We start from the raw sequence: 11,694 nt of genomic DNA on the forward strand, positions 1-11,694 counted from the left end.
TCTTTTTCAACACTGTACTTGAAAGTTTTGCAAGAGCAATAAGACAAGAGAAGGAAATTAAAGGAAAGCAGTAATAATTGGAAGAGACCAAATTATTCCTTTTTTGCAGATGATATGATATTATATCTAAGGGATGCCAAAAATTCCACACAAAAATGCTTAGAAATTATTAACACGTCCAGTAAAGTGGCAGGTTACAAAATTAACCTACAAAAGTCTATAACCTTTCTATATACCAATAACAAGCAATCAAAGAAAGAGCACATGGAAACACTCCCATTCACAATAGCTGCAAAAAAAAAAAACCATAAAATATCTCAGAATAAACCTGACCAAAGATATTAAAGACCTCTACAATGAAAATTTTAAATCTTTAAAGAAAGAACTTGAGGAATACATCAGAAGATGGAAGGTCCTCCCATGCTCATAGATTGGAAGAATTAATATTGTGAAATTGACCATCCTACCAAAAGTCATATATAGATTCAACACAATGCCAATCAAAATCCCCATGACATTTTTCACAGAATTGGAAAAAAACATCCTAAGATTCATATGGAAGCACAAAAGACCTCTGATAGCCAAAGCAATCCTGAGTACTAAGAGCAATGCCGGGCGGATTACTATATCAGATTTCAAGCTGTATTACAGAGCTGTAGTCATAACAACATAGTACTGGCACAAAAATAGACCCATAGACCAATGGAACAAAATCGAAGATCCAAATATGAGTACATACAATTTCAGCCACCTGATATTTGACAAAGGGCCCAAGAACATTCACTGGAGGAAAGACAGCATCTTCAGCAAATGGTGCTGGAAAACTGGATCTCTGCCTGTAGAAGAATTAAACTAGACCCCTTTCTTTCACCTTGCACAAATGTCAACTCCGAAAGGATAAAAGACCTCAATGTGAAACTTGAAACTCTGAAACTCTTAGAGGAAACCGTTCTCAATAAACTACAAGGTATAGGTGTAGCAATTAAACTGTAGATCAACTGCTCAGGAGATAAGGTCAAGAATCAACAAATGGGACGTCATTAATAATCTTCTCTACATCAAAAGACAACCAAGGAAGTGAAGAGAAAACCCACAGAGTGGGATAAAATCTTCACCAGCGACACATCTGACAGAGGTTTAACATCCAGAATATATAATGAACTCAAAATACAAAGAATCAAGAAAGGAAGTAACCCAATCAAAAGATGGGCTAAGGAGCTGAACAGAGAGTTCTCAAAAGAAAAAGAAAGATGGAAAATATGCATCTTAAAAGATGTTCAACATCATTAGAAATTAGGGAAATGAAAATTAAAACCAATTTAAGATTTCATCTTATGCAGTCATACTGGCTGAGATCAAGAGAACAAATGACACCAAATGTTGGAGAGGATATGAGGAAAGGGGAATACTCATCCACTGCTGGTGGGATTTCAAAGTTGTGCAACCACTATGGAAAGCAGTGTGGCAACCCTTAAAAATCCAAAATTGAACCTACCATTTGACCTAGTTTTACAGCTCCTTGGCATATGCCCAGAGATCTTATCCTATTGAAGAGAGACTTGCACATGTTTGTTGCTGCTCTTTTCACAATGCCTAAGAGATGGAAGCCACCTATGTGTCCCTCAGCTGATAGGTGGATAATGAAAATATGGTTCATTTATACAATAAAGGTTTATTTGGCAGCAAAGAAAGATGAAATCATTAGATCTGCAGGTAAATGGATAGAGCTAGAAACTCTTTTAATAAGTGAAGTAACACAGACTCAGAAAAAACAAAAACGCAAACAGAAAAACTGGCATATGCTCTCCCTCATATGTGAATCCTAGAACCAAATCCTGATGAGTATGTATCCAGACATAACTACAGGAAACAGGATAACGGAAAGGAACCAGCGAGGTAGAGGAAAAGAAATAACCTGAAACAGAAGAACTGTAGGAAACAGGCCTTAATAAGGGAGATATGGATAAAAATTGGGTTAGTTTAAGGGAGTGGGGAGGGAAGGGTATAGAAGGAACCTAGGGGATAAAGGGAAAGAAGGAGCTCAAGTGTGGTAGGACCACAGGAGAAGGGTATTAGTAAAGGAGAAAGGGGTAAATGGGGGCACCTTCAGTGGGAAAACCATGATGGAGGGGTGAGACAATGTGAGAGATAAACAATGCCTAGCTAGTTTTGAAAACCAGAGAGAACCATATTACTCCTACAACCTACTGACAAATTATACATAGCAGATCAAGAAATATATGTCTAGGTAAGGTTTATCTGAGAACAACTGGTCTTTGCCCAAGATTTACCTACATGACACACAGTAATTAAAAATACCAGGCTGGTGGAACTAACCTTTTGGGTGTTTGACAGACATACTTTGAGGCCTATAATTTGGTCAGAGGGACATAAAAGACACTTTTTGCTCCTTTCCCTCCTGGGCCGACTAGTTCCAGGGGACTATAAGCATCTCTCAAAATGTCCTATAATGGTGGTGGGTCACCTGTCCTCTTGATCAAGGAGGCTGAGGAGACCCCACCAGATGGACTTGAACCAGTGTCCAGTCTATAAAGAGGAGGGTCAACACAGAGGAATCATTTCCTCCATGCTTCCAAGTGAAGCCAACCATGGTCAAGCAGGACTTTTGACTTATCTTCACATAGGCGGAACTGGTAAAAGAAAGGGGTCAGGGCATCCTCCCAAGACCATGTGACCCCTGAGGAACAGATCCTCAAACGACCTTAAGATTAAAAATAAATCGGTTTATCTAAACCAACTGTATCTCCTTAAACACCCAAAAGAAAGTATAACCAAAGATTAAAGGGGCCAATATAATTTTATGAGTCCATATGTATAGCTAAAGGCTACATAACAAGCAACAATGCCAGACAGGCAATACCTTCTTTTGAGTTGTTGGCCAGGGTGGCCAAAGGGATTCCCACATAGTAACCCAGCATAGAACTGGGAAATTGAACAGCAGACCCCAATCTTATCCAAAGGAATATGGACAACTGATTACCGCTAGATGAGGAACAGCTGACCTTCCTAAAACAAAGGCCTCTAGATAGGCTGACTAGATTCACCAGAAGGGCAAGTAGTGGGGAATGGCTGGGGGTGCTGACAATAAAGGGTATATAAATAAATTTTAAAAAAAGAAAAAAATAATTATTCAAAGCATAAAAATTTGCTTCTTAATAATTAGTAGATGTGAAAAACATTACCATTGAAATCTACCCGATGACTTTTTATCCATGCTCAGATGCTAAGGAGCTCAGAAAGTAACGGATTGTGGCTAGCAATCATCAGATATATAGAGATTAGAAATGCATGTGCATCTTAGTGTCAATTGTATTAAAAATGAATTTTTCTGTATGAAACTGTGTGTTTTAATAATGAAATGGAGATCTTTTTAAAGTTTAAAACCTCATTTAATTTTATGTCTTCTAGGGTTTATATAGAGTACAATATTACCAGTTATATACAATATAACTGTATTAATTCAACTGTAAACCTAAAAATTTACAGCCAATTTTGATATCAGTGTTAGAGCAAAAACAATGAGTCTTTCTGTAAGAAACAGTGTATTTTAGAATGAAATGGAGATCTTTTTTGAGGGTTAAAAACTCATTCAATTTTATGTCTTACATGGCTTGTACTGAGTTCAATATTGTATAGCTGTATTATTCAACAGCCAACCTAGAAATTTTATAGCCAGTTTTGAAGGAGCTGTGTCTTTGCTCTGGAAATTGTTATTGGGCATGTTAAAGTTGTAATGATATGCTTCTTCTAAAAAATATATAATATAATATTTAAAAAAAAGAACACTGGTTGCTCTTGCAGAGGACCTGGGTTTACATCTCAGCACCCACATGTCAGGTAACAATGTAACTCTAGTTCCAGAGGATTCGACAGCCTCTTCTGACTTCTGTGGCCACTACATGACACAGGTGCACTCACATGCATGCACGCAATACACACATACATATAAAGTAATAAATATATTTTATTTGTTATTTGTATTTTATGCATGTGAGTGCACTTGTGTCATGCAATGCCACAGAGGTCAGAAGAGGGCATCGGATTCCCCTGGAACTGGAGTTAAGGGTGGTTTATAGCTGCCATGTGGGTGCTGAGAATTGAACCCTGGTCCTCTGCAAGAGCAAAGCCATCTCTCCAGCTCCATAAATAAAATATTTTTAAAGTCACTCCTAATGGCTTATTGTTATACCCATAGTCTAATGCATCTCTGAACTCTCACTAGAGAAGCTTCCTCAGGCAGTAGATGGTGATTAACACAGAGACCTACAACTGGCCATTGTGCAAAGAATAAAACTGCAGACTACTTATCCCTGAATAGGGAACCTGTATCAAACTTCTGCCTCCCAAAGCTCAGGAATTGTTACTAAAGAGGTGGCAGAAAGATTGTAAGAGCCAGAGGTGGTAGATAACCACAAGGAAACAGAATTTTCCAGAAAAAAATCCAGTATATATGTAGGGAAGTAGGTAAGAAACACCAACCCTACCTAAGGAACTACTGGCCACCGATGACTACTGGGAGGGGGAGAGTCAGTCTCTTTTAAGGGTGAGACCCTCTGTCGGTTGATCAGCCTCCAGTGCATAGATCCATACTGAAGGACAGTTAGGGACACAAATTTAGCCATATAGGCCCTAATATAGAGGGATTACATTAAATTGAGTAGGGTAGTAAGGGTGGATACAGATGGGGAGATTGATCTAATACAACCAAAATATATTGTATGAAATTTTCAAAAATTCAATAAAAAGGAAAAAAGTATAGAAAGTACAGACCCATTTTTCTCTCTTCCTTCTTGTTAAGCACAAATATCAATGCTGGAAATAACTGGAGAGATAACCAAAGGAACACTATGAAAAGTGATCAGAAGGTGGAGCAGTCACTTAGGTTCTCAGCACTGGAGGAACAGTATAGCTGCAGGTCATCTTAAATTTGTGCCCTGGAAAAAGACAGATTAAGTTCAGCAAGCAACACTGTCCCCAACAACAAAGTACTACTCAAATAAGCTAGCTCTTCCAGAGATCAAAGGGAAGTCCTTAGTACTGGAGGAAGAAAGCATCCATCAGGGAGCCATAGGCAGACCAAACCTGAAGGAGGTTTTCCAGGCCTGGCCTTGAGAAGAGGCCAGACCTGGAAAAATCTCTTGTTCCTTGAAGACCTGAGTCTTAATTTTCCCTTCTGAAGCACAGAGTCAGGGGTGAAAAAGACAAATGACCCAATCACAGCAGGAATCCTGGCTCAGAAAATCCCTCTTTCTAGAGGCACAAGGACAGGAAAATAGAACTAAGAGAGACTCATTAGCAACAAGCATCTTGACTCAGAAAGAAAGCCTCTTTTTGACCTTGAAGGCAGGGATTCTCTTTTCTTTTCTTTTTTAATGTGTGTGTGTGTGTGTGTGTGTGTGTGTGTGTGTATGTGACACACACACACACACACACACATTTGTGCAAGCCAAAGGACAGCTTCATGGAGTCAGTTATCTCTGTCCACCTTTATCCAGGATCCAAGGATGGAACTGAGGTTTAAACAGTCATCTTCCCAAGCCCCAGAATGCCCTTTTCTGCTGAGATAATTGGGCAGGCACAAGGCCCTGGGAAGGGAAATTGTATCACATCCCTCCATCAAGAAATTCCCAGGGGTCTGGTCTGTAGAAATCTCTCCCACCCACAAGGCACCAGATAGACCAGGCAGACAAAAATAACACCACAAGGGCTCTGAAATTTAAACTAGAACACAGCACAAAAATTAGGTCAAAACCCATATGCTAAATCTAAACTGGGTAACTGACTACTAAAATAAGGCTCGGTAGTGAGCGACTTGCTTCAGTGATATAGTACTGGCTTAGCATGCATGAAGTTCATGACTCCATCCCCAGCACAGGACAAGGACTAGGACAGGAAGTGGAGACTGGAACAGAAGGGGAGACTGGAACCTCAGTACCTCAGTACTCTGGAGGTTGAGGTAGGAGGATCATGAGATCAAGGCTAGCCTTGGCTGCCTTGTAAAAGTTTGTTTCAAAATAAAATAACAAAAACAACTGCCCCTGTTTGTAAATGAATGAATGTCTATGCAAAGTATCTCAAAAATTCCTAGAGAGAGAGAGAGAGAGAGAGAGAGAGAGAGAGAGAATATAACTTGCCTAGTATGCCTGAGGCCCTGGGTTCTACCCCAAGTATGTAAAAAAAAATCATAGAAACCGGTATTGAGCACATATTTGTAACCTCATGTAACCCCAGCACCCAGAAGACAGGGGATGATCAGCCTTAGCTACACAGCGAGTTTGAGAACAACCTGGGCTACATGAGACCCTGTCTCAAAACAAAAAACAAAAAACAAACAAAAGCAAAAAAGGGCTGGGGATATAGCTCAGTAAGTAGAGTGTTTGAAAACTCTGGGCTTGACCTCAGTACCACATAAACCAAATATGGTGCCTCATGCATGTGAACTCAACACTAGGGAGGCAGAGGCAGGAAGAACAGAAGTTCAAGGTCACCCTCAGCTATGGCAAAAGGATTGGTGCTTGGGGAGAGAGAATAACATATAAAGAAACCAGTTGGCCAAAAGATTGGAAACTCCTATTCATCAGGGCTGCATACAAGACAGACACTTAAAAAACAGAGCATATTTGAGAGATGTGGCATGCAAATGTGGGAGAAAGCAGGTGCTAGGTAAAAGAGTCAGGATGTACTTGAACCATCTCAGCAACCTAGCTCACTTGCATTCTTGGGAGGGTGTCTTTCCCTTTCTTATTAAACTGTCTCCATTTCTACCACTATCCATGTGTCCCTGGTCCATGTCTTCGTTCCAGGATACAAGAACCTGTAATTGTCTTCTAGACTCAGATCCCATCCTATAACATGGCTACATAGAGAGTTTGAGGCCAGTGTGACCTACTTGAGACTTTGTCCCAGAAAAAGGAAAACCAACAACAATTACAGCAAAACAAAAAGAACCCATGATTAATCAGAGTTCAGTGAGGTTGCTGGATAAAAAGTTAAGAAGCAAAACTAGCTGAGCATTGTGCCTGTAATCTCAGCACTTGGGAAGCTCAAGGAAGGAGGATTGCCTTGAATTGGAGGCCAGTCTGAGTTACATAGTAAATTTCAGGCACCCTGGCCTATACAGTGAGATCTTGTCTCGAAGGAAGGGGAGGAGGAAGTTGGCGAAGGGGGAAGATATTTAATTAATTGCATTCCTACCATTTCCACATATTAACAATGAACAAGCTGGGCATGGGGACACTTGCCTGTAATCCCGGCACTTGGGCAGTGGAGACAGGAGGATAGGAAGTCTGAAGCCAGTCTGGGCTACATGAGAGCTTGTCTTAAATATATAAATATTAAAATTTAAGATATGCTTTTTCACCAAGACTGGGCCAAAAATCGAAGGAAGCTCCTGTCCCTCCCAAAACCAAATCCAAAGCGAAGGCATTGAAAGCTAAGAAGGCAGTGTTGAAAGGTGTTCACAGCCACAAAAAGAAGATCCGGAAATAACTCACATTCTAGCAGCCTAAGACCCTGTGGCTGCAGAGGCAGGTCAAATACCCTCGAAAGAGTGCCCCCAGGGGAAACAAGTTTGACCAAGTCCCTCCTAACCACTGAGTCAGCCATGAAAAAGGCAGAAGACAACGACGCACTTGTGTTCATTGTGGATGTCAAGGCCTACAAGCACCAGATCAAATAGGCTGTGAAGAAACTCTACGACATTGATGTGGCCAAAGTCAATACCCTGATAAAACCTGGTGGAGAGAAGAAGGCCTATATTCGACTAGCTCCTGATTATGATGCTTTGGATGCTGCCAACTGTTCTAGTTTGTTTCTCCATTGCTGTGACAAAATACTCTGACCAATACCAACTTGGGGAAGAAAGCTTATTTGGCTTATATCTCCTGGGTTCATCAGGGAGCCCAAGGTAGGAAACTGGGCAGGAACCTGGAGGCAGGAGCTGGAGCACAAGCCATGGAGAAACATTGCTTACTGGCTTACTCCTCCAGCCCCTGCTCAACCTACTTTCTTATACAACATAGGCCCACCTTCCCAGGGGTGGCACCACCCACAGTGGGCTGGGTCCTCCCATGTTACTCAATAATCAAGAAGATGCCCCACAGACATGGCCACAGGCCATGTCAATTGGAGGAAATTCCCCAGGAAATTCTCCCTCAACCCAAGTGTGTCAAGTTGATACTAAAGCTATCCAGCATACCAACAAAACTGGGATCACCTAAGCAGTCCAGTAGTCTAATTCTAAATACAGATTTTTTTTCACCATAAAGAAAAATTAAATAAGGGGTTGGAGAGATGGCTCAGTGGCTAAGAGCACTAACTGCTCTTATAGAGGATCAGGGTTCAATTCCCAGCACCCACATGGCATCTAGCAACTGTCCATAACTTCAGTTCTAGGGGATCTGACACCTTCTTCTGACCTCCACAGGCATTGGATGACACAGGTGCACTTACACACATGCAGGCAATACACTCATACACATAAAATAAAAATAATAAATAAAATATTTTTTAAAAAAATAAAATAAAATGCAATTTGCTGTCAGTCCTAAGAAACTGAAATACTTGGGATCTAGATGATGGAAAAATTCTCACTGTTGTTAAAAAACAGAAGATATAAATGGAAAGATACACAAAGCTGATGGATTGAAGACTCAGCACTGCAGAGATGATGATTTTCTTCAAACTGATGTGTAGGATTTATGAAATTCTTATCTAAATCCCAGCAAATATTTTTGACACAGGATCTTCCTATGCAAGGAAGACTGACCTTGAATTCATAATTTTCCTGTATTGGTCTGCAGTAAAGTTTGTTTTATTTTGTTTGAAACTGGGTCACACTTTGAAGCCCTGGTTAGCTCAAAAATCACTATGTATCCTAGACAACCTCAAACTCACAGTGATCCTCCTGCCTGAACCTACAAGTGCTGGGATTATAGGCATGGGTAACCACACCCAACTCCAGCCATGACTTTTTTTTAAGATTTATTTTATTTTTTATTTATATGTATATGTGTGAAGGGAGTATGCACACATGTGTGCAGGTGATCATTGAGGAGGGCATCAGATCCCCTGGAGTTGGAGTTGTGAGACAATTATGAGCCACTCACTGTAGGTGCTAAGAACCGAACTCGGGTGCTTTGCAAGAGGAGGGAACTCTCTTAACTGCTGAGCCATCTCTCTGACCCCTCCAGTCAAGATCTTCATGGGCTGACAATTTTCTCAAATTTATATGGAAAGACAAAAGTATCAGAGTAAGTATAAGAATTTTGTCAAAGAATAACATGGTGGGAGGAATTGCTTTACTTGATGTCTACCATATAACCTTTGTGGTATTAGTTTTGTATGTTTGGTGTGTCTGCTGCCTCTGTTTCTTCTGGGTCAACCAAGTGGGCAGGAGGAATTTCTACAGTAGGTATTGGTGGAGACATGCACACATAAATCAATGAAACAAAATAAAGAACCTAGAAAAAGACCTACACAAATATATAATTTGTTTTGGCAAATTTCCCCAAACATTTCAATATACAAAGGTAGCCTTTTCAATGAAGAGTTCTGGAATACAGCCTGATGGTGCTGGTCTGTAATCCCAGCTTTTCAGGAGACTGGAGAAGGAGGATAGCAAGTTCAAGGCCCGCCTAGGATACAGAAAGAGCTCCAGGCCACCCTAAGCAGTTCATTGGTACTCTGTCTCAAAAAGGTAAAGTAAAAAGTAGGGTCCAACTTCACACTCATTAAGGGAACAATCCATCAAGAGGATATCACAACTCTAAACATATATGCATCAACACACAGGTGTCCCAATATCATAAGCAATGTGAGCATAAAGCACTGCTGGAAGTATCACAATACCTGATTCCAAGTTATGCTACAGAGCCATCGTAAGAAAAGCAACAGGTACTGGCACAAAAATAGATACGCAGATCAGTGGAATAGGATAGAGGACCCAGAATTAAACTCACACAACCATAGCTACCTATTTGGGGGCAAGATGTCAAAAACATACATTAGAGAACAAAACAGCCTTTCAATAAATGGTGCTGGGATATGGAATATACACATGTAGATGAATAAAACTAGATCCATATCTCTCACCCTGTACAAAAGCCAATTCAAAATGGATTAAAGATCTGAAACTCTGAAACTGTTGGAAAAAAATAATAGGGGGAAATACTCAAGATTCGAGTATAGGCAAGAACTTTCTGAAAAATACTCCAGTGGTTCAGTAATTAAAACCAAGAACTGACAAATGGGATTGGATGAAATTACTGTGCTTTGTTTGTTTTTGAGACTTGGTTTCCATGTAGCCCCAGATGGCCTAGAACTCTCTGTGTAGACCAGGTTGGCCTCGATCTCATAAAGATTTGCCTACCTCTGCTGAGATTAAAGGTATGCCCAGCATGCCCAGTGAATTGCATGAAATTAATAAGCTTTTTTTTATATGACAAATGCATGAAATCTGGTGGGGAGGTTATAGAGTGCAGATAGGGGAAGCCATCTAAATATGATTGTTTTGTATGAAATGCACAAAAATTCAATAAAAATATACATTGAAAATAAAACTGCACAGCAAAAGAAACAAGTTAGTCACAGGTGCTAACTATACAAGTGACAGAGGATTAATATCTACAATACACAAAGAACTTTTTTTTAAAAAAAAGCCTAAATACTAGGTCTGGGGAGATGGTTCAAGTAGGGAGCACTTGCTGTGAAAGCAAGAGGACTTGACCTCAAATCCCCAGCACCCATATAAAAGCCAAGCATGGCTGCGTGTTCCTATAACTCCAGAATTGGGGAGCAGAGACAGCGTATTTGAAATGGTGAGCTTCAGGTACAGTGAGAGACCCTGTGTCTCATTTATCAATTCCTTGAGAGCAGTAGAGGAAGATACTGGAAGTCTTCTTTTAACCTCTGCTTGTGTGCCCATGGACTAGAGAGAGAATGCCCAAGGTTGACAAGTAAGCAAACACCTTATCTGCAGGCACTACTAGACTCGGGCCCTCTGAAGTGAGTGCCTCCTTGCAAAGCCTGAAGCTCAGTGGCCTTAGGAGCTTGAATGTCTCACACAGCAGGGCTGTGCCTGAGTCTGCCTTCAAATATGCAACTTTTGGTTGAATGCCAGATTCAGAGTTGTGATATGAGCTGTTAAAACAACAGCCCTCCATATTTGAGGGGTTTTCCTCCATGACTTCAACCAATAAGATAAAAAATATTCAGGACTACTATCCTCAGGCCTCTTGGGGTAAGTCTATAGCGCAGCACTCCGCGCCGGGACTCCCTAAGCCTCATTCACCCTTCCACCCCACCCCCCACCCCCCTGCCCCCCCGCCTGGCATTCTATACTCTAGCTTGGACCCTGTGCCATTCCTAGTCTTGGGGCCCCAGACACCTGGGGAACCAATACTGCTTCCTGATCCTTTTCACCTAGACCAACTTAGTGCCTTCCTTGGGCTCCAAGAGCACTGCGTCTGGACCTGGCACCACCCTCACCTCTCTCTGCTTCCCAGAACCTGCACCACCGGCTAACTCTCCTAACCTGCTCTCCTATCCTCAGGCCACTTGGGCCAAGTCTATCGCAGAGCCCTCCGCGCCTTGACTCCCCCAACCTCATTCACCCTTCCATCTCCCCCACTGTTCTCTACTCCTAGTTTGGGCACTGCACCATTCCTAGTTTTG

The 11,694-nt window shown here is 41.2% G+C and overlaps 1 pseudogene; it reads left to right on the top strand.

Moving 5' to 3' along the window:
- Positions 1-6,971: 6,971 nt before the first annotated feature.
- LOC108490243 overlaps positions 6,972-11,694 on the top strand; it is a 20,053-nt pseudogene continuing 15,330 nt past the window's right edge.

Source organism: Nannospalax galili, unplaced genomic scaffold (assembly GCF_000622305.1).
Source record: "Nannospalax galili isolate Female #2095 unplaced genomic scaffold, S.galili_v1.0 scaffold129, whole genome shotgun sequence".
Taxonomy (NCBI): domain Eukaryota; kingdom Metazoa; phylum Chordata; class Mammalia; order Rodentia; family Spalacidae; genus Nannospalax; species Nannospalax galili.